This window comes from Rissa tridactyla, chromosome 1 (assembly GCF_028500815.1).
Source record: "Rissa tridactyla isolate bRisTri1 chromosome 1, bRisTri1.patW.cur.20221130, whole genome shotgun sequence".
In the NCBI taxonomy this organism is placed as follows: Eukaryota; Metazoa; Chordata; class Aves; order Charadriiformes; family Laridae; genus Rissa; species Rissa tridactyla.
The window spans coordinates 83000221-83024013 of record NC_071466.1 but is presented as its reverse complement, the minus strand read 5'-3'; the positions used below and the strand labels follow the sequence as shown (position 1 = coordinate 83024013).

Genomic DNA, 23793 nt, shown 5'->3' with positions numbered 1-23793 from the left:
AACTAGGTGATCTTTAAGGTCCCTTCCAACCCGAACCATTCTGTGATTCTATGACTGATTTTTGCAATCAGTCACTAAATAAGCAGTTGGTACAGAATGCAACGAAAGAAAGTTACTCTTTTTTTCTATGCTAATAGGGGTTACAGAGGCGATTCTTGTCTTCTTACTTTATCATTCTTGTTTTCATGGAGGCTTCTTAAGACTGGAATATTAAAAAGCTGGTGTCATTTAACTATTGTCTATTACTTTTAAGAGTAATAAGGTATTATCACTGAAGTATCAAACAATTGTAGAACCCTAGGAAATAAAATGGAGAAACAACGGTATACTAATAATTATTTCCATTTAATTCTGCATGCACTACAGAACAGATGTTTTAGAAACTATGAACCCTTATAGTATCCTTCTTTGTCAGTCTTTTTAACTTACCCTAGTTCCATATAATTTTGGAATAGACTATCAGAGTCTTCTTACCACTAATTTATTACACATGAATGTGCACCAACTTGTTCAGCCTAGCAGATCAAGTATCTGCCTCATAGCAGATGTGGTAAAATGAAATCCAGCAGATATTGTTCTTTTGGTTAAAATACCTTAATCAAAAAGTCTAGTCACTGTTGTCATTAAGGCAAGTGCAGATGGATCATTTTTTACCACCTTTCTGTCTGAACTATGGATTACTCAGCGTAAGTGATGGAGGAAGAAGTTGTCCTAAAGACATCTTCACTATCTCTTGCCTGCGGCTGGTGCAGGCCCAAGTGAGATGAGAGCAGTTTGAGAGATAACTAAGCGAGGGTGAATGGTCATCTAAGGACCACTCCACCAAGAGGACTGCAATATCTCTGTTCTTTCTCATCTCTGTCCGTTTCAGTGATACCCTGCCAGAAGGCTGAGTCATCTTGCTTGAAAGGCAATGAATTTCCCAAAGGTCTGCCTTAAGGATGCTTTTATGTGCTGTGGCTTTCAGTGTGCATTTGGAAATTTAAGGATGTCTGACATTGCTGGTCTTATTTTTAAACTTCTGTTGGAAAACGCGTGTGCGTTTAAATACCCATGAGTCAGAAGCTCTGCCGGGGTAATTAGTTTATCTTCATTGCATTCACTGCAGCAATGTTGATAAAAGCAGTTGAGTACTGCTTTGTGAGATCCAGCTCTGCACATTCTTATATCCACAAATATTAACTATATATTTTAAAGTCATTGTGTGACACTCACAGCTTGAGAACGGTTTTTCATACTAACGCTATTTCAGATTTTTTTCATTTTTTTATACTGTCTTCTCAGAAATTTGTCTTCATCTTACAACCTCGTATTTTGTACCAGTTCTTCTGGCAGTTATTTTTACATTCCCGTGTTGCCTTGAGTTATATACTCTAGTGTTATCTGGCGTTATTAAATAGTATTTTGTATTCTGGACATCCTGCTCTTCCTGCAGGTGCCAATTTGAAACTGCCAAGGGAAGAACTATAAAAACCATTAGAAATTAATTTCAACACCAGTAGTTTGAGTGGGAATATTACCTTTTCCTCGCAAAGTGCAACAGTTTACCTGCTTGTTTAATTTTAAAAAAGCATGTCTTTATTTTTATCAGTTGCCCATATTGCAAATTAAAAGCAATCTATTTGTGATTGACTTCATACCTGAAGATGTTGATTTTCAAGCTAGGTTTGAAAAGCTAGGTTGTTTCTTTCTAACCTGTGTGCTGGGTTGTATTTTTCCCTGCTGCAACTCTTTCACTCCTACCATATAATCAGATCCTGGGGTCTGGTCTGTCTCTATTTGGGACAACTCTGTAAGGAGATGGAGTGGTTCTTCTGTCTTTAGCGTATATCAAATTCTCTGGGCCCAGAAGGATTTCCACAGCAGCTGGAATTCAGCTAATGAAAGAAAGTCCTTTTGTCCACTTCCCGTTCTGCGTTCTCCCTGCAGCCGGTGCAGACTGAGCTTGGTCTGGACTACATAAAATGGTACTACACCAAAAAACCTCCAGTGACCAAGTAATTCTACATTAGGTTCAAATGTTCCTATGTTTCGCAATTAGGTTCAAAAATGTTCCTATGTTTCGCAATTTATTGGAAAGAATGAAGCTAATTGAGGAAGGTTTAATTAACAAATCAGAATGAGCAAAAGTTTCAGATGTTGAAACAGTGCGAAATTTTTGGTATCAAGATTGTTGTCCTTGCCTTCTCACAATTTAAAACCTACAAACTCGTCCACTGCATTGACGAGCACTGAACTGAGCCTTATCCCACTAAACTCAGCTGAACTTTTCCAGAACGAGAGTTGACGTGCTGACAAAGAACACACAATCATTTACTATGTTTTAGTAAAAATACATTATATTTGTACATAATGTACACTTTTTACCTGGTATTACACGATGGTGGGTTTTGATGCATGTTTATAGGAACTACCAAAGCTTTTTGGCTATTTAAGTCGGCTCAGGACACATGCTAAAATTACCTCTTTATCTTAAGTAGCAACAGGAGGCAGGACTGCGAGTTAGCACCTGGGACACTGAGCTCTCACAAGTACCTGGTAGCTACTTTTGCCAGGTCAGGAGCAGAACAGCATGGACCACACTGAAATTCTTGCTGGGTCAGTCTGCTGGTAACGGAAGCCCAGCTAAAGTTATCCCCCCTTACCTCTGCTTTAGTGAATGGGGCAACACGGTCCTTGAGACATGAGGCTGGGTGGAGGGCTTGCGTGTCTGCCCTTTTTGCCTGAGAGGTGCTTGATGTGTGATAAGGAGTGTGGCAGACACCTGCAATGAGCAGCAAGGTCAGAGCTACTTTTGTACTTCTATGTCTGCTGGAGTCACTCAGAACTCCCAGGGCAGGTTAAACTGAGGTTTGATAAGGGGGATCTGACCATTACTGCTGATAACCAGAGTTCACAGAATGTAAAACTGCCAATGGTTTGGTGTACTTGTGGCTGTTTGTCTTTTAACTTGAATTAATCCCTTAAGAATCCTCTAAAACTATCGGCCTCCCAGCCATGACTTTTGTCTCGCTTGCACAGATCTCTGTGCCCACCGATGCCTGAACTCACACCTGGCACCATCTCCTCTGGCTGCCCTTCCCTCTGTGGGTCCCCACTGGGCAGACTACAAAAGGTGTTCTCCTTCAGGGGCAGAAGCTTCTTTCACTTCCTCGAAGCTCGTATGACTTTCTCATGCCTGCATACACATGTGGGTTATAGATATGAAAAAGGATGTTCAGAGGAAGGTGTGAAAAACAGCACCTGCCTTTTCTCGCATCCCAAGTGGCAATTCCTCTTCCTCACATCTAGCTGCACCATTGTGTCTTCGGATGCTGACTGCCCTCAAAACCAATTCAGATGTGGACCCTCTCTCTTCCTCTCATGCCACTCAAAAGATCTTGAGAAGTTAAGTGCAGAACCTAGTTTTCGGAATCTACCGCTGTAGTGCTGCTGTGCGGGTTGATCACAAAGCGTGTTCCTCAAAGGTGGAAAGTGAATGGCAGAATTAGAATGGGGGCTGCCTATGACACTTGGTTATTTCAATTAAAAAAATAGTCTGCACCCCCTCCCCCCGAACGTGTGTCACTGCCAATTTTTTTTATTTTAATGATTTTATCTTTTTCATCCTATAGAACTAGCTCATTTTTTGATGACACATTCTGCAGAGTTTTCAGAAAAATGCAATTCCCATCCCATCCTGTAAGCAGTGCATGTTGTATGTGAAAAGGAGTGCAACTGTTTTATCTTTATAATGTTGGAGTTCTTCCTGAGTCTTTTGTTATGTTTCCACGTGAAACTGTGAAACAGTCCTCAGAATCCCCATCTTAAAGTCCTGAAACAAAATACCAGGTTTTGGGGTGAATCCTTTATAATCCTCATTAATTTTGTAAGTTTTGCACCTTTTGCTAAGTCATTTTCACCAAGGAAGTTTATCCCTAAGGCTGTAATTACCTCAGAAAAGAATTTTTATGCTTCCTTTGAATGCACCCTGGGGAGGATTCTCCTAGTTTTAACCACAGTAAAAGGTCTTTGCATACCACATACTCATTTCAAGTGACACGTGGCCACCAAGCTATGTTTGGGGAGCAGAGGACAAGCATTCCTGTTAAGTGCTCTTAACGTACCCGGCTCTGTGCATTGCAGCTGCTTGGGGCCGTTGGGCAAGTGTGCAGGACTAGACCGTCACTGGAGGATCGCTAAGCTGTCTCCACGTGGGCTAGTGTAAATGGCTGGTCTTGCCCTTACGCAATGTGCCGCGTTGATCCCTGGAGACAGCTGGTTTCTGTGGAACGTTAAAGCGTATAACTGGATCCTTCCACCTGAGGACATGGACCAGGCAAGAGCACAGTCGGCCCTGGATGAGGTGCAATCGCGCTTTAAATCACATTTTCCCTCCATCCATGCCTTGCTTCTGAGCTGGTCAGTGCTAATACTGTGCAAACTACTTTCTTGGTTGCACTTACGAGAAAAATCATTGTTGTCTTTAAATGGGAAAGCAAATGAATAAATACTTCAGACTTTTTCTTTCTTTCCCTGTGACATACCCGGTGCTGGAGCTTATCATAAGTTAAAAGGAAATATATTTTAGGAAGCCTTTAATTAAAATCCTGGCAGCACATCATTGTAACATTCTTTTTCTGCAGCTCAATTAAGTAAGATTTCTTGTACTGATAGGAATTTTTCGGGATAGTGACTACTTTTTGCCTTGGTAGATAAAGCTCTTGCAGAAGCGAATCCACGATATTGGGGCTTTTCTTCAGATTTGCCTGATTGTCCCCTGAGATCAAAAGACAGATTTCCATTTAGAGTGGAACAGAGAGACTGACAGGCTTCTGAACTGATACTAAGTTAGATTCAAAGAATTTGGAGAAGAGTGGGTGGTATGAATGTGCAGGTTTGTATTTCTCTGGGGTTTTTTTGTTGTGTTTTCTTTTTCTTTTTTTTTTTACCCAAGAAAGGTGTAACTCAAGCAGCAATGGCACTTCAGATTTGGAGGAGTTTTTTTGCCTTTTGTTTGTTTATTTTAATGAAAGCCACCAAGGCGCAGCAGATAGAAGCTGATCTCATTGTTAAAATCTAAAAAAAAAATAAAAATAAAACATCTACTATTATTATTTTCTTTGAAGTTGCATTTGGGGTCCAGTGTTATCTTGCATGAGGAACTAAGCTTCAGGAATGAGGAAACCGCCCTCCCTAAAGAAGGGAAAGCAGATAGCACACAAAAGCTAAGGCTAATTAAGCATTTGCCACTGAGACAAATAAAGCTTTGCAGCAAAACATTTCCGAAGCCTATGGATGCACAGGCATCCTTCTGTTCCTTCCGGCAGACAGGCATTTGCTCTTGATGTAGATGGCAGACTGTATTTTACTACTTCCTCCTCATGTCATTATGTAATTTACTTTTTAATCTGACATGAGGAAATTGGTGCTTCTGGAGCGCATGTGGCTCCGACTACTAGGGAATATTGCCACTTTACCGGGCGGCTGTTAAGTGTTTCTGCGTCACTCAGATGTTTTGGTAGTTTCGCTGGACATTTACATTTTCTCGCTGAAGTCCTGGGAGCCGGTTAAGCTCCAAGCAGACCCGGAGCAGTGAGACGAGAATGGGAATAATCTCTTACACCGCAAATTGACTTCCCTCTTTGTAGCCCTAGACACTGTTTCCAGCTGCTTTCAGTCTTTTAAATCCTTGAAAGCTTTCCTAATCCTCGTGTAGGCAGCCTTTATGTGCTCTACCTCCCTCCCCTTCCTCCTGATTGGCGAGGCTATTTCATGGCCCAATTCAGCCAACTACTACATCCCTGGGCTGCGGTTTGAAATAAGAGCCAGGCGGACAGTTGCCTCCCCGCTCCCGACTTTTAATAGGCTGGGGAAGGAAGGTTGGGAAACTTGACATTGTCTTAAGAATGAGTCCCCCCAGCAAAGGATAAAAAGGGGGGAAGAAAAAAAAAAAAAAAATAGGGAGGAGGAAGAGGGAGGGAGTGGTGGTGGGGACTTGCTTACATAGAATCGTTTAGGTTGGAAAAGACCTTGGAGATCATCAAGTCCAACCGTTAACCCAGCGCTGCCAAGTCCACCAAATTACGGTGGGAAACTTGATGGATTTCTGCCCGGCCGACAGCAGCGCGGTGTGAGCAGCCCCTTGCCGGCTGGATGGATGATGGGAATCTCACCATGAGGCAGGTAAGGAGACGCTGCCCGTTGGGGCCGGTGAGGCGAGGAGAGCCCCGACAGCCCCCGTCCGGGGGCTGTCGGGGCTCTCCTCGCCTCACCGGCCCCGGGTGGTATCGGTACCAACCCCTACGGAGCTCCATCTGCCTTCCCCCCCCCCCTCCCCCTTCTTGTTTCTTAACCTTGTCAAAAGTAAGTTTCCAGGGTGAAGAAAAAAAAAAAAAAGAGTAAAAAAAAAATTAACTGCTTTGAAGGTTTTTGCTTAATCCTCCCGGTAGGCAGTGATGCCATGCAGGTCATTGTGCGTTTCGGGGTTGTACGGGGCATGAAAGCGGGTTGCGAAGGATGTAAATCAATTCCAGTTTGCCATGGTTTAAGTGCATTGTGTAGGCTGTCTCGCAGCCCTGTTTGTGACATGCGAGAGGGAAAGAACTTGCTGTGTTATAAGCCTAAATATGCCAATAATTCAGCCCAGGGATAATTTATTAAACAGCTCTGCATGAGTTCCTTGCCTGCCAGTGCTTTAATCTTCTGATTGTTTTAAAATGTAGTAGTTTCAAGCTGTCTTACAGCTTCACAAAAGTACTTTAAGATGGGTTTTCTAGGGATTTTTTTTTTTTCTAAGATTATTCAAATGAGGAAGGTTTTTTTTTAAGACTTCTATTCACCTGAGGAGACAAAAGGAGCTTTTATTCTCGTTCTCGCAGTTAAAAGGCACAGTGGCAAAATGTTTTTGATTCTCGCTGTTCATAGTTTTACAACAACAATGTGCAGTTAGAAGAGCCTTGTGGGAGCAAGGAAAACTGGCTGGGCTGTATCTTAAGACTGAATCAGAGATCTGTCCCAGTTTAAAAAGTCTTGCTAGTCCACTTCCGAAACTTGCACTTAATATGTTATTTTCTAGGTAGGCAATGGGTAAATACGAGGAAATGAGAGAAGTTTTCTAGGTTCTTTTCTGTGTGGACGTTATTCATTCAGCTCTCAGTGGGACTTTTATAGTTCACGTCCAGGGAATGCATGTGTGAGGATTTTGCACCTGTAGTGCAAATGGAGCATTTGTTTTCCGCTCGGTTTCTGGAACCAGGGTGGGAAATCTCAGCCCCCTTACACCAGTTTTCTATAAGTTACAGGAGGTGGGGAAGGGTGAAGAAAGAGAGGCTACAGGTGATGGGGGGAGGAAAGGTGTTTCTTTCTCCCACTAGCCCAAAAAATTACCTTTATAGCTCTTTAAAAGAGAGAGGGGAATTCTTGTCCTTGGGAAGCAAAATGAAGGGCATTTCATCTACTGCGTAGCTGAAGTTGGTCAGTTGGATGCACGTAGTCATCAGAAATCATTATCACCACAAGAGGGTACTTTGGCACAGGGGGTTGCCAACGAGGAATTGAGAAAGCGGCAGAAGCGGCCGTTCCAGCCTGGCAACAACAGAGAGTAAATCACGCTCTGTGAAACACGCACTTTCCCCTCCTGAAATATTGCTACCTGAAGCCCGGGCGATGAACGTTCAGAGGCGGTGGGTTAAAAGAGCAGGGTAAGTCAGAGTGGATGGCGGGGGTGTGAGTGTGTGCGTGTGTGTGTGTTAACGCACACACGAACCCTCCCTCCTCTTCCTCTTTTGGAGGGGGAGGGAGGGAGACATTCCAGCCTAAGAAGAGGTGCAGGCACAGGCGGGCTCGTTCTTGCAGAGCCCGGCCCTTCCCCGTAGGTGTCTTCTTCCTTCCCCCCCCCTCCCTCCTCTCCCCGCCGGAGCCATGCGGGGCGGGACGGACCCGCGCCCCCCCACCACCTCCTGTGTCGTTCCCCCCCCGGCCCCGCCGTGCCTCCCCCCGGGGGGGCGGGTGGGGAGCGGCCGCTGAAGCGCTGCCAGAGTTTGTTTAAACACCTGCCCACGAGTGCGGTTCCTCCCCCCCACCCGCCAAGTGAAGGATTCAGGAGTATTTCTCCGGGTTTGGGTGGTTTGTTGGGTGCGAATATTTTCAGTTTGCCGGGGGTGGGGGGGGTGTTAGTCCGTGCGCGCTGCTAGGGCCTGAGGGACAAAATCCTGGGAGCTGGAGGTCAAGGGGGGGGAACAGAGCCACGGGGAGCAGCGACCCCCCCACCCCCTGCAGCAGACCTCTCGTTTTAGTGGGAACTGAAGGTCGTGATGAGCTACGAACTAACCGTACAAAATGTTTAGGAAATCCATTCCAGCAGCCACTTAGGAGCAGGAAAGGCATGTGCAGCTGGAGCCCTCGCTCCCGCTTCTGGTTTGAAATTGTTATGGGAAAGAGGAATATGAAGGAGGTGATTTTTTTGTTGGCTCTTTTATGGCCCTGCTGTTCAGAGTAACAGAGAGCTTTTTTTACCTGCTCTTCCGCCTCGAGATCCTCTCTCCCTACCTCTCCTGGTGCTTTCCCTGCCCTTCCCTGGTGCTCCCTTCCCCATCCTTACACCAGCTGGCTGTAAGGCAGTGGGGGAGTGGGTTAACTCCTTCCTCTTCTCAGGCTCTGGGAGCGAATGCTCTCCCACTTTGAGAGGCTCTTGGTGGGAGCTATCGCTTAATTTGGGGGCGCGGAGTTAAACCACCAAGCAGACAGCGTGTTTGCGGGTGTGTTGGAATGAAACCGTGTATTATGCCGATGACTCTTCTGGCCCAAAGGCAGCCCACAGGTACTGAGCAACAGCATGCAGCAAGACAAATGCGCTAATTTCCCCAACAAAAGTGCAGGAACTGCTGTAGAAATGTAATATGCAGCCTGTTGAGTTGATGAGATCCGACCTGCTTTACCACTGTGCCAGGCTGATAGTCTCCAGCAGGTAACAGGGGCTGGTGTAAATGTTGTGTTGAGATTTGTAAATGAGACGGTATGAAGAAGCAGTCAGGTTTAGGTGGTAATTGTGAAAACCTCAGCAAGAGGTGTCTCTTTGCTGTCTGATAGAATGACCTCACATACAAGCTCCAGTAGCCAAAATGGGACAAAATCTATCTTATTGCTGTGCATGTGACATCTGTGAAAGTGCACTTGTCACCATGTACCTGTAAAAGTTTAAGCATCCACAGGAAATACACCTATTTGGGTGTGCTAGCATGCTATAAGACTAGTGTTAGGAAGCAGAAATGCAATTTTTTTAAAGGTATCTAACATGGTTGAAGGCACAAAACCCAACTAACCTGACAAAAAAGCGCCTTTGCAGGTAACATTTTCTGCTTTGCAGAGTACTCGGCTCAGTTTATTACTTTAAAAGAAATTCCTAAGTAAGGAATCTTGCAAGTGATGCAAACTCCTGAGAAGATGCTCAGCCTTCATGTAGTTGAGCAGTGGTTTCATGTGGCTGGACACAGTTACCTGGCTGGATTCCCCGAATTTGCTGCAGAACTGGAGAGGGCACTGTGGGCTCTGTTTTAAGTTGGCTAAGCATACTTCACAGGAAATCAAATGTTTGACGAATTTTAATACTTTTGCCTACAACATATCCCTGAAGTGCAGCTCGTGGGAGTATCAATGACAACAAATGCAACTCCTTATTTTGGTGTCTTTCTGTTGAAGTCCCATTGACTTTGATCGAGGCAGACTTGAGCCCTTTGTCACATTAAGAGGTTCAACAAAACGACTGTTAACTGACAGGCCACCTAAAAATGAAAAACTGTGTTTCCAAGGCACATAAAGCCATTACAATTACTTGTCATGACTGCAGTCATATAGCTTTTAGCGTGCATATAATTCACCAAGTGAATAAATGCTGCATACAATTTCAGTGCAAAACACATGCAAAATTCAAAATCATGCCCTTTCCTTGCAGCTGTTTAAGTTCTTAGCATGTGTTTCTTATTTCCTATTTTCTTTTGCATACCTTTTAAAATTCTTAATGTGTTCCTCAGTCGAAAAGCTGTATTATTATCCTGTAGCGCTGTAATCCTTAGCCGCGCTTTAGGAAATTCTCTTTTAAAGTTCATCTTGGGACGTTTTGTTGTTTGTTTGGTCTGTAAGGGAAGAATGAGCATCTCGGAGAATGCTGCTTTTATTTTTTTGTGTACCGCTCAGAATAAAGAAAACAAGTGTACCGGGTCCACAGGCTGGGAGTGTATCAGTTAATTAGCGGCTGGACATTACTCGGTAGGAAGCCTGGCGAGGTTTTTCTGTGCGTGTGTGTATGTGTGTTGTCTGCTCCCTTTGATCACTTGTGTGGTAAATAGACATGCAGGGTAGCTATAGCAACATGTGCTGTAGGTTGGTGGGAACAGAGGGGACAGGATCCCCGGACAAAGGGTAGTTTGTTAGAATGGTTGGTTCTGATTAGAAAAAGGTGGCACCAATCAGGGCATTTAAAAACATCAGTTTTGCAAAACGCAAATGGATGTTATCGGTTTCAAAGTGACGTTTGTTTCTGGAGCTCCGAAAGAGCAGATCATAGGGAAGATTGGGAAGGACGGGGGAGAGATAATAAAAAGCAGAAGGAAAACTCTGTAACACTTTTGAATGTTAAAATGTTCATGCTGGGTGTGTTTTTTATGCTGTTGCTGCACCGTCTATGTACTTTGCAAGAAAGCATTTGTAGGAACCAAATTACCACAGATGATGCTACAGGTAGCAGTGTTTTTAAAATACGGCTTTAGAGATGCAGTGGTGATAAGCTGATGTTGTGTAGTACATCTGATCCATTACCTTTCTCCAATTTCTTAAAGTCCTGCACACAATTCACTATCAAAAGATACTGTACCTATTTCAGCATCCTACCTGTAGAGGTCAGACTTGAAGTTCTCAAAATCTTCACTTGATAGAACTTCAACCTAAAGCTAAAGCTATAAAAATACAAAACCAGGCATAGCCACTTTCCTCATAAACTTTATGTGGAATACTCTTACAATGATGTTCGTTCGTCAGTGCCGGGCTATTAGGTAACGCAGCATTCTGCGTCGAGGGCAGCCTGAAACGCATCGAAACTCAGCCTCGTCTCGCATCTCGAACAGAGCCCAACCTAAAGCTTTTATTAGCCTCTGAATTATTTAGATGTGTATCTCCCTCTCTCTGATCCCCACCAGGCCTCCTGCCTTTGATGAGATCCGGCTCCGGCTCTCTCCCTCCCGCGGGCCCGGCACTGGCTGCCGGCTTCCCACCGCTGCCCAGTCCCAGGGCTTCCCCGCTGGGGAGGGAACGGGGAAGCCGGCAGGCAGCCGCACGGAGGGCTTCATCAGCTTCTGAGCTCCGCAAAAAGTTGTCAGACCTCAGAGTCCCTCCCGCAGAGTAGCGCCAGAGGTAAGGGGGTCTGCCGGAGCCTGGGGTCGAGGAGAACGAACTGCCGGGAACGAGGAGCTGGCAGTGGTAAATGTTGAGGGGATGTGCTGGAGCTCAGGAAATGCTTCAGCATTTGGAGAAACTATTTGGTTTGGCCGTGGGTGAAGACTGAGCTGAGAGAAAGGAGCAGACCCGTATTCGCCTACGACGGTGTGAATAGCCTTTTGAATGCGCGCTGGTGTTTGTTTGAACTGAATTTCAGACTTCTTAGGGAGCTCCATTCTTTAGCCCGTTCGAAGTCTTTTATTACCGTCGTGCAGCTTAGAGCTTGTAATGCTTTAGCAAGCTGTAAGGAATTACTGTATATCCCCGAGATCCCCGGCTTGCAGTGCAGAATCCACCCTGTCTGAAAGCTGGGAAAGGCGCTAAAGGGTAGGAAGCTGATTTTGATCTCTTTTCTAAACAATAAAAACAGTTTTTAATTCTTTAAAATTCTTTCCGATTTGCTGTCGTGTCATGGTTGTTTATCATTATTATTTATATCTTCCCAAGGGGATGTGGGAGGACAAAAACGCTGGCAAACAGGCGATGTTTGTTTGGCCCTGAAGTACGATAAAACTTTTTTGATTGCATAAGTGTTGAGATAGCTGGGTGCAAGAGCAATTTGAAGATAGTGAGACAAATAAAAGAGAGGCCAGGCTTTTACTCCTGGCTTAGTGGGACAGTAAATGAGGAGGTCCACGGGGCTGATAGGATTTTTCATTGTAGTGTGATAGACTGTAATGAAAATATTTACGGAGGGGGTATTTCATTGCCCCAGAAAGGAGCTGGTGACACGCTCTGACAGTTGCTCCACATTTCGGGGCAGGGGGGCCGACATATTTCTCATGCCTCTGGTGGTGCCGACAAGCTCCCATCAGGCTGCAGCCCGGCCGCCTTGTGCTGCCCCTGCACCTGCGGGCCCTCGGCAGCGCCCGCCGCCTGCCTTCGGCACCCCTGCATCCCGACCAGGTGCCCGTGACTAATGGCATTAACTTGGCTCTTCGGGTCTGCAGGTATTTAATTACTGAACAGCTGCAGCAGGAGCTCTGAGAGACCCTCCCCCCCCACCAGAGCCGTAGGTATGATCCTAATCCATCGGCCAGCCCATGCACTACTTAAGACTCAGGTGAAGAGGGAGCTTGCTTTGCTGAGACCCTCCCCCTGACCATGTCTGGGATCTCCATCTCTGTTTTCTTATTAGAAAATGTATTCTGAGCATTAGCTGAGGCCGGTGCTTTCTTCCAAAAAAATACTGGGAAATCAGTATTTTATGACCAAATGGCTCTCAAAAAAATTCTCTTCTTTTTTTCTGTAGTTGTCCATATGGAAACATGATCCCTCTTTTTTTTGTTGTTGGGGGTTTTTTTTGGTTGGCTGGTTTTGTTTATTTTTTTTTTCTTCCTGAGAGGTAATTGGAGACATAAAAAAGAAGAAGAAAACACAAAGAAAAGAGAAACACCACACGTTTACATATATATCAACACACACACATAGATATGTTTAGAATTGGAGTTGCCAAATCCAGCCACTCTGTCATAAGAACAGCCAGGATCCCAGTTTCAAGGTACTCTTCATCACCAAGCAAGCTTCAAAAGCGTTGGAAGGGGCTTTATCATTGGAACACACTGGGTTTCCCCCTCTAAGATTATGGCCTTATTGCAAAATCTACATATTCTAGTGGCAGATGTAAACTCTATTGATGTCTTCTGCTTTGTGGAGCACCAAGGTCTGCCTCTGTCTCCTGCCTCAGCTTTTCTCCTCCTTCCCTGGGAAGCTGGGGCCTCAAGTTCTCAGCCTGGTCTCTGGTCCCACCTCAGCTCTGGAGGCAGGGACACAGACAGGTACGGCTCTCGCTTCTCATGTTTCTGCTCTTGTGGGAGTCAGGAGAGGCTGTAGGTGGAAACCTACAGAACTCTGTTTATAGTCTCACTGAAAAATACGCGTACTGTAAATCTGACGCGCAGAGGAACAGCAAGAGTAGGGGAAGGGAAGGCTGCCCTAAGCAAGGGAAGGGACTGTCCCTTTCAGAGCACCACGTGTGGACAAAGCACTTCGGAGGGACACGTGATGGCCAAGCACCGAGCAGATTTGTCCACATGATGCTCAGGAGAGTGAATATGCCAGGGTTCTGCCTTGTGTCGAGTGCCATCAAAATTAGCGTGCACTTTGCTTGCTGGCAGATGTTAGCTGTGCGGACCTGGTTTTTGACAAATAATAGGCAACTTACGAAGCTTAGATTTTGATCTGTATGCAAAGTTACGTTATTCCACCAGCCTTAGTAGCACCTATTGAAAAAAGTGACCATAAAGAGTTAATGACTTCATTTCTAACTGGATAACCTCAGAAGTATAGTTTAGGCAGAGATTTCAAACTGGGAGTTAAGCAGTTCAAAAGTGCACTATATTGTTTTGGTCTAATTAACACAACATGGTGATAAGACATTAAAGCAGAGTGACAACACTATACATTGATAACAGGGGACACTAATGCCTGCAGACACAGTCTACATTGTAAAAATCTGAAAAAAAAGACTTATTATGTTAGATAGGTCAATGTGATTTGACCTAGTTTTGCTTTGCTGCTTGGAAATTATGTCAGTATTCATTATGTCATCTCCTTGGATGAGCAATTTAAGATCCTTTTTGCATCGCAGTGTTGTCCTAATATTTTATATATTTATGTACTCTGTAAAAGGATCCTTCAGGCTAATTCTAGAGATCTACAAAAAACTGATACAAAACAAAACCTTCTGAAACTGGCTTCACTTTTACATACGTCCTCTGTGCAACAAAAAGGAGTGAATTTAGCCATAGCAAAATTGTGGCTACAAATTCTGAAAATTACCTTGTCCCTTTTGCATGTAAAGCTCATTAAAGTTAATGAATAAAGAATGACTGTGCTAATTCATATAGCCATGTACACCTTTCCTGTGCAGGTTTTTCATTGCTATAAAATAGCATTTTTAACTTTACCTGGATGCTTATGTAAAACAGAGTGGATTAAAGGAATCATGCCATGTTCCTTCCTTGTGAAATGTAGGATGTCATATGAAGTCATCAGTATTTCTCTTGGAAAAACTGAGATTGGTTTTTTAGCCTTCAGCAAAATCGCCAGGACTTCCCTTCATATCTATGTTTATGTTGTATTTTTTCCTCTCCTACCATCTGGACTTGTAAGGCAAGACTTTTAGTTTGCCTGGACTCAAATGGTGGTACATCAGAGAACAACTAGAGGATTAAATCCTACTGTTCTTTGCTCTAATGGAAAAATAATCTGTTGCTGTTACAGCCCATTACAGTGTTTTGTTAATTGCTAGCAAAGGAGAGCTCTGCCTCTTCCTTAGCTTTACCTATCCACCCACGGCTATGTCCCTTACTGGTGTGTAACCAATGTAGGGTATCGCAAGGTTGCACCTTTTGCTTCTTAGCCTTGCTTGATCCAAAACGGGCAGCTCTGAAGCCTGATTTTGCTTCTGCTGAAGTCAGTGGTATTGGGGAGGTGGGATGGAATCCTCCTTCAAAATACTGTGTTACTGTAGTTATTTGAGAAGTATGTGTGTGAGTAAATTCGCACCCTTGTGACAGTTGCTGACCAGATCGGTTGATACTGTGAGAACAAAACCAGGCTTTCTTTCCTGAATGGTTTTCCAAGTTTTATTTTCATTCATATTGTCTTGAATAATAAGAAATTTGGGTTTGAGTTTCAGCATGAGCTTACTCCTTGCGGTGTTGAAATATTTTAATGAGGTAAAAGCTGTACAGGTTCCTCACCATTTCTTCACAAATACATCTAGTCTTCAAGAGGTCGCACTTACTCAGATTTTTCAGCTGAAGTAAAATTTAAAATTGTAATGTCTGTACTTCAGAGGCAAATGCTCTTACCTCCCTTGCTAACCAGCTTAATTGGAACAAAAGCCCGATAAGAATGAGCGTTCAGAGGTGTCTCTTCTGTGCTATAACACTTGCTCTTGATCCCTAATTAAGCCTTGTTACTGAAGGTTAAAAAATCCTCCCATAATATAACTCTCCTTGAATGTCTTGACTGCAAACGAAACTGTCATGGGAGAAGTCTGATATTACCTCCCATGCTCCTCCTCCCTTTAAAGAGAACTAAAGTGAAAACTTATGAAAGATTATGCTTATGAAAGATTACTGATGACTGGAAATAAATATCACATATCCCCGGAGCAGTAGAAGCCTCTACTGGCTTGAGGGAGATGAGGGAGAAGGGACTGACAACACTCTTGATATAGCTAGCAAGACTGCAGGGATAGAGATTCACAGAAAGTTCTGATTGGAGATTATCTGGTCCAACCTTCTCTTCAACGCAGGTTGCTACAGCAATTTATTCAAACAATCTTCAGCATTTCCAGCACGTGAGAGTCCACCACTTCCCTGGGCAGCCTCTTCCAATCTCCAGCTGCTCTCACAGGGAAGAATTTTTTTTCTTATATCCAGACAGAATTTCCCTCGAAGCAGCTCGTGCCCACTGCCTCTTGTCCCGTCAGCGGGCATCCTTGTGAAGAGAATAGCTCCATTTCCTCTACAACTAACTTTTTAGATATTCAAGAACTGTGATTAGATCCCCCTTGAGCCTTCTCTTCTCCAGGCTGAGCAAACCTGGTCCCTCCAGCCTCTCTTCATTTGTCAAGTTCCCCAACCCCCTAATAATCCTGGTGGCCCCCACTTCCTAACTTCTGCAACTGAGGGGACCAAAACTGTCACAGGCCTAATAGGTTCGAAGTAGATTGAAATATCCGTATTCCTTGGTTTACTGACTGCACTCTTGCTGGTGCAGCCCAGGAGACTGCTGGCCACCTTCCTTGCCAGGGCACACCACTGGTTCCCATTTAGCTCGCTGTCTGCTGGCACTCCAGCACTCCCAGGGCCCTTTCAGCAGAGCTGCTCCTCAGCCCATCAGTCCCCAGCTTGTGCTGCTGTTTGGGATTACTTCTTTCCAGGTGCAGGACATTACATTTGTCTTTGTTAAAGCTTATATTATGGCTGTGTTGAGAAAGTTACTTTACAGCCTCCAAGAGAGGCTTCCTGGCCAACAAAAAACAAAAAAAAAAAAAGCCAAACCAAAAAAAACCCCCAAACCTTTCCCCCTTTAGCTTGATTTTATTGCGTGATTGCCCACAAAAGGCTTTAGTTGTTTCTCAAGCATCATCTGTCTTTCTGGACCAGAAATCCTGGGGTATTAGATCATGGATCTTGTCTAATTTCTCTATTTCCATGATTTTTTCTATTGTCTGTTTCTATGAATTTATACCTTAAATATTGTAGAGGAGTTAGCTTTAGGAAGACAGATTGTATCGTTGTGGTCTAGAAAATCTGGAAACTGTTACCAGAGAAAAGAGCTTTGTGGAGAAATGTACTTTATTTCCCTGTTTGTCTTGAGCTGATGAAGTAGGTATGCCCCGAGAGAGACTAATAATCAATGGTGCTGATTTTTTCCCTAAGGTTCCATTCAGTTTTCAGACTAATTCCAGTATATTCTCGCTCCTGCAACCCTGTCCCTGCTCTAGGATTTCTCTTACTGCATCCTCATTTCTCTGCCCCCAGTTTTTTGGCTTCTGTCTTTAATGCCCTGCATCTTCCCTGGACATCTGGACAACACTAGACCTCACAGAATTGTAAACCTGGAGGGGGAAGAGAGGGGTCTTGAAGAAAGAGGGGAAATGCCATCTCAACCCCTCTCCTTTTCGAATGTGCTTTTAACCTCATCAGGGAGGTAGGCTTTGCAACCTGGAACTCCTGTCCTGGTCAGTGTGGAATTGGAAATTTTCCTTGAAAATCCCAAGCTTGAAAATATTGTTGAGGCTTTGCAAACATCTTTTGACCGATGTCTCTGCCATTGGTTGGTGCTACGCCAGGGAAAGATGACGTAGGTTTGCCTTTCTGAGGTACTCGAGAAGATGTAAAAGAAGGGGAAAAGAAAGGCAAAGAAAGGGGCAGCTCTGGCTGCTTGTGTGCTGTTCCTATGTGGCAACAGGGAAAGCAGCTCTCTATTTTTCTTGACAGCAGTACATTTTAAAATACTAGGGTGCATTCCTGAGACTAGACTAGGTTACTCAGAAAATAAAGTACAGACGAGAGGGACAAAGAGAGGCCCAGAGGGAAAACAACTATGTGGGAGAGGAGACCAGAAGGAGCCTGCAGAGAAGGAAAAGACTACCAGGCTGTCTTCTTAGAATTGCACTAGGAAAGCCGAGGAAGGAGCCTTTATACAGAAACTGTGAACGAAGCTTGTTTGAAAGCCTTGAGGATGAAAATAGGACTTTTGGTGCTACAGGATCAGAAGTTGCCTTGGTAAGCACAGATGCCAGAAAGAGGAATAGTTCATAAACCTTAAGAGCTTGGAGGCAAAGAGAAGAAAGGCAGCAGACAGAAGGGTAGGGAGGGTAAAGAAGTCCTCCAAAGGCATACAAAAGGGTTAAACACTCACAACAGCCATTGTAGCATCCCATTCTTTCTCCATTAAACTGTCTGACCTATCTCTCTTGAAAGGATGTCCCTGATGGTACCTGTCCTTTACAGGGTCCTTTCCTTTGCAGTGCAAAGGTATAATGGGATGATCAGTGGAGCTTTGTTTTATAAATTCTCTGGACAGCCAGCAAGCTTTTCTTTCTAATGGGTCCCTAAAAGACACTTAAATATTCTGGGGTGTTGGGTTTTTAAAAGCAGCTAGAATTTAAGGCTTAGTTTTCTGATCAAACTTCAAGATTTTTGGCAATTCTAATCTCGAGGTCATTACATAGCGTGTAAATAAACATGTTCTGCTAAGTGCCGAAACCTTGCGTGTGAGGGCTGGAAGTATAAATAATCAGTTAAAAACTCAAATGTACCAATAACTTTATGCATCTTCATTTCTAAAATTTGTAAGCCAGACTTATGGGGTAGCACTGATGTAAAAAAATCTGGGAAATTTTTTTTGCCATAAGGTGCTGTTAAAAATGGCTTCATCCCAATTATAAGACCCTTACTGCTGATGATCTTGTAGCTCTTCTACTGTGTGAAGAAAGACTCGCCCTGCGAAAGTGACAGTGTGGCTTTTAGTAGACAGAAAAAACAAATCTATGTTGCTTTAGTTTGCAAATGCATGAAAATTCTTACTCCCCAAAACTAAACTTTTCCCACATGATTTCACGATTGCAGTTTTATAGGAAAAGCTAGTTTTTATGATAAGGACGTTTGATGTTTTGATACGTCTTCTCGGTAAAAAGTACCGTGAAAGATATGACACCAGTTAGAAGCTTATATGATGTGGACGGATATTGTACAATGCTGTACTTCGGGCCAGGCATAAGTCCAGCCTTTAGAGTTGAAAGGTGACTGACTTTTTCCCAGCTTTGGACTGCTTCACTTGAAAGTGCTGTGCAAAGACTTATCCATTAGAGATTTAAAGAATACACGTTAACGTTCTTTGCTGTGCAGATATACACTAAGTGATATGAGGGTGGCATATGCACTGTAGCAAATCAAGCTTGGGGATTTAGTAATATTTACAATAGACTTTTGTTTACTTACTCCGTTCTCTTTCTTGTGTAGGGTGAAAAGGTTACGCATGTCTTCAGGTGATAATGGACAAATTATTTAATTAATAAGGGTGGGTTTGCTCCAAATCAGAAGGTCAAGAATCTTTGCCTAGTGTGTGAGAAAGAATGATACTCAGAGTGATTAACACCCAGAGGAAATTTCTCAGAGTTTATTTTGGCTGGTCTATAGTTGATAACTCCCTTGGCTAATGGCATGCCTGGCTCCACGTCAATCACCATTTGCAGAGCTTAACTCTGAATAGCAGTTATTGGTCACATATGTTGGCCTTTCAACTCTTGTTTCAGAAACAGGATGCAAAATGGCACATGGGTAAACTGTAGCAATTTGGGTGTTTTGCTCCTATTTTGTTGTTGAAAGACCTAGATTTTTTTTAAAAGGAAGTATAGGAGGGTTTTGCTGAAAGTCTGCTTATATCAAATAAGAAAGTCTCCATGCCACACTACTTTATTTTGCAGGCAGGAGAAGTTTGAGAGGTGAAGAGGTTAGGAGAATGGGAATAACCAAACAAATGCCCATGGCTGTTGCCACTTGTGCCCTAGGCTGCCAAGCTGTATAAGGTGGCTCGAATGATATTGAAGATTGTGTATGATTAAAAATGATGACCTAACATCATACCTTTGGTTGTTGATGATACAGGCTGTTGGCTTGACTTGTCTCCACAGAGTTGGAGGAGAGGGTGCTTTTTGTGTTGGTAGTGTCAGTTGAGTGTTGGCTGATGTGAGAGGTGTCCCTGCCCATGGCAAAGGGGTTGGAACCAGATGATATTTAAGGTCCCTTCTGACCCGAACCATTCTGTGACTCTACGTGTGGTACAGGGCAGCTACGACTTTCTGGTGTACTGCTGCTAAGAGAGTTGCAAGAACAGCAAATCCACAGCAGCTAGCTGAAATGAATCAGGAAGGGGAACTGGACAATGACATACCAGAGCCTTTGGAAAATTTTGTCATGCCTTGGTCTTATCTGGAAAAAGGAGATTATAAGAATGACTGAAAGACTTTTTGAAGTTTACTTGCAGTTTTACTTACAAAGAGCAGTAAGAGTAGGCGATATTGATGGTTTAAGAAGGCCTAGGAGACAGCTTCATACCGTAGGGTTGAAATACATACTGTGTCTTTGTGGAATATGCTTCTCTTAAAATAGTACCCTCTTCCCCAGCAAACCAATCAGCCCATGAAAACTGTTTCATTTTCAGAGGCCAGAACCCCAAAATAAGTCTAAGTCCTTCTGTTCTGAGATGTATCTGGACTGAACAATTATTTTCTTCAACTTGACTATATTAAAAGCGCTAAATATGCTATTCTACATATTATATGTAAAACAAAAATATTCGTATTTAATAAATGGCAAAATTAATCGAAATAATTCTTTTTGACTTATTCCTTAAAACATTTCATTCAAGTTGACATACTCCTGTAAAATGTGTATATTTTGATGAAACTGAACTTCTCAACAGGGAGCTGTTCTATCCAAAAAAATTTGATCTATTCCTGTGATATCTGAAGGAGACTGAAATACTCATTGGAATTAAAATATCTGGTAAAGGAGGAGGTGAAGAATTCACGTGAACTTTTGAAAACATAATTTCATTGTGAAATTTTGCATCAGACCAGATGATATAAAAGAGACTTTATGAAATTTAAAATATGAAATATTTTAATTTTATTAAAAAGAGCAATATTTGTATTTCATTGTTGATGAGCAAGTCTCCAGTAGTTAAAAGTGCTTAATCTGATCAGTTCTCCTGACTCCAGTAACAACAAAATTGGTGGGTTTTATAATCACAGGATTACTATTATATTTTAACTATTCTGGAAGAGGAAAAGTCATGATGTGGTAGATAAACATCCTTAGCCTAGACTATAGCGAGGATCTTGCTAGCTACCTTAAGATAAACATTGCAGGTACCTTGTTTTTTTTTTTATACCCAAGCTTTTATAACAAGATAACCAACATGTTTATTTTTTTAGTTCTTCCTCCCTTGCCACACCTCAGTGCAGATAGATAGGCACATACCTTTTGCGGCAGTGAAGAAAAAAGGCTTTAAAGGTTGCATGAGGCATCAACAGCGGGCTGTGTTCAGATATCATTCAGCGATTGTCCTGAAGCAGAAGCTGATGCAAAATTAAGCAGTGATATGTAGATAAGAACAAGGGGCTGTTTCCAATCTCTAGTGTAGTTGCTTGAGTATAATTCCAGCCATGATGTTCCAGTAGTTCAGAAGGGACTGAAAGAAAGAACATCCATTCTCCAAACCCTGATTATATAAGTAATGAAGTTAGTCATGGTATCTCATAAAATATTTAAGGAAGATGGTATAAAAGATCAAAAGCCATAAAAGCCTTTAGAATGACTCAGAATGAGGCAGATGAATTGCTGGTGTCCTCACACTAGCAGGAAATTCTTTGGGGAAAATTGCAAATGATACTAGGAATTGGACTATGCCCATACTAAGAAGGGCTATTCCACAAAATATACTCTAAATCCCCAAGTCTGACCTGTGGAATTTCTGTCCAGACTTTAGATGCATTATTGGTTTAACTTTGAGTGTGTAAGATGTGTTGACCATATTTTCCAAATATTCAGAACATGTTATGCCAGTGAATGAAATAATTCACAGATGTTTTACTATGCCAAATTTGGCTGTGGTTTAAAGCATCATGTTAAAGGTTTGGTACATGGTTGATATTTTTAATATTTTTCAGGTTTATCTTTATCTTTTAAATGCAAATGTGCTGAGACAGGAAGCCAGGGCGGGAAGCTCTGTTACAATTTCATGTTTCCATGTGTTCATGCTGTAACTGAGGAGTTACTTATTCATCTCGTTTGGGCGGTCACTCCAAACTTTCCCAAGCTAAAGACGTAGGTATAGGAATGTAGTAGGTCACCAGTTCTCCTTCCATGTCAGCCACTAAACATCCCATATCCACCTCAGGGGGAGGACGCAGATTAAATCACTTCATGCTGCTAGTTCTCTACTACTTGTCTATACTTCCCTTCAAGTGCCCAGAAGGTCAGGGCGGCTTTCCTGCAACTGAGTGGAAAGCATCATGGAGAGGTTCAGCTGCGGCTGGAGCAACCACAGGAGTTGCCACAAGGAATCTTAGTAACCAACACAGGAGCTTCAGTGTGAAAACTGGTGTGAGAAAACAATAGAGTGAAGACTGTAAATACCTGAGTGAGCACAAGTTTATCTACCTTAATTAATTGGATTTTAGACATCTGGTTTATATAACATTTAGACATCGTATTTATATAAGAAGGGAGGAGATATATAAAAGAGGACCTGCAGAATCAGGCCTTTTCCAACAAAACCTTGCTTAACTAATCTTTATTATCTGTGCTCCCTATCTTCAAACCAAGTATGGGTTGACATACAAAGCTGCAGCCTCCTGGTGTTATGTGGGATGCTTACTTCAATTTAAGGGAGAAAAGTGGTGGTAAGGCTTTAAATAGACTGAGGTTAAAAAAAAAAATTTAAACTTGGGTTTGATCTAGGCAAAACAATACAGAATAATAGAAATAATATTGAGCATTGCTGCTGTCTGAGAAGTCAGGCTTAGTGAAGGAGTGCTGTGTTAATGTTTTAGCAAGGTCTAATACAGCATCAAGGAACAAGGTCGGCGAAAGGCATCTCCAGTAGATTTGGGATTTCTAAGAAAACAATAAAAAAATCATGCTAGCCTTAAATCCAACAGTATTCTTAGTTTGCAGTGTTCTCCCCTCATCCTTATTAAAAAAGATTAAAATGGAAGTGTGTCTATAAGACAAATATTATATACATTTACCTGTCTATGCTGCCTACAAAAGTTAGTTTTTAAAACTAACTTCAACAGGAAATCCACATGTTGTATTCTGTAGGTTTAAAGGAATACATTTTATAAGCATTTTTTTATAATTAAACATTTGCAAGTAATTCAGTGACCCATTTGGTATGCTTGAAGGAAGGGATGCCATCCAGAGGGACCTGGACAGGCTTGCGTGGGCCCATGTGAACCTCATGAAGTTCAACAAGGCCAAGTGCAAGGTCAGGGCAATCCCAAGGACAAACACAGGCTGGGGGATGAATGGATTGAGCACCCCTGCCAAGAAGAACTTGGGGGTGTTGGTGGATGAAAAGCTGGACACGAGCCATCAATGTGCGCTTGCAGCCCAGAAAGGCAACCATATCCTGGGCTGCATCAAAAGAAACGTGGCCAGCAGGTAAAGGGAGGTGATTCTGCCCCTCTGCTCTGGTGAGACGCTACCTGGAGTACTGCAGAGTGGTACTACAGTCACCTAGCATCCAGGGATGACTTGTTCAGCACAATTCATGCCACTGTTTATTTTATGTGTTACTCTATGATATTTAGTCACAGTGAACCGAGCAAGGGCACAAACTGACAACTTGATTTCAAAAATGTTGACTTCAGAAACATTTCTCCCATCCAGAATGGTAATATGGCTGACAGCTGTATCAAACCCTGCGGGTCTCCTAACGGGAATCTCAGCCTGTGACACAAACGTTACCTATTTCATACCATGCATTTTTATCTTCATAAACCAGGACTCCACTCATAAGTATTCCTGTTCTTTCAGCGTCTTCCTTTCCCACTCATTCCCATTCCCATGACTTCACCTTTCCCCGTATGCTCTATTTCTGGAACTCCATGTTCCCTACTTCCCAAACTTGCTTATGCCTGAATCCTCAGTCAGATTTTCCTGAAGGTGCCGAGCTTTTGGCATACTCGGTGTGTGTGTCCACATTAACAGGTCATGCTGGACCCGTTAACAGCAGATCTGTAGAGTGAAACGATCCAAGCAGGGAACACAGTACCCAGACTATGCACAT

The 23793-nt window shown here is 43.0% G+C and overlaps 1 protein-coding gene across 7 annotated transcripts in view; it reads left to right on the top strand.

Annotated features, from left to right (window-relative positions):
* MID1 (midline 1) overlaps positions 1–23793 on the top strand; it is a 261586-nt gene that overhangs the window by 95548 nt on the left and 142245 nt on the right. Inside the window, exon 1 of one of the 7 annotated variants that reach the window (XM_054203726.1) lies at positions 5980–6165. The exons of 4 other annotated variants lie outside the window; for them this stretch is intronic. The gene's annotated coding sequence lies outside the window, so the exon portion shown is untranslated. Of the gene's footprint in view, positions 1–5979; positions 6166–11284; positions 11386–11553; positions 11797–23793 lie in introns of those variants that run through there. 2 more of the 7 variants (XM_054203779.1, XM_054203767.1) reach the window with 2 other exon arrangements.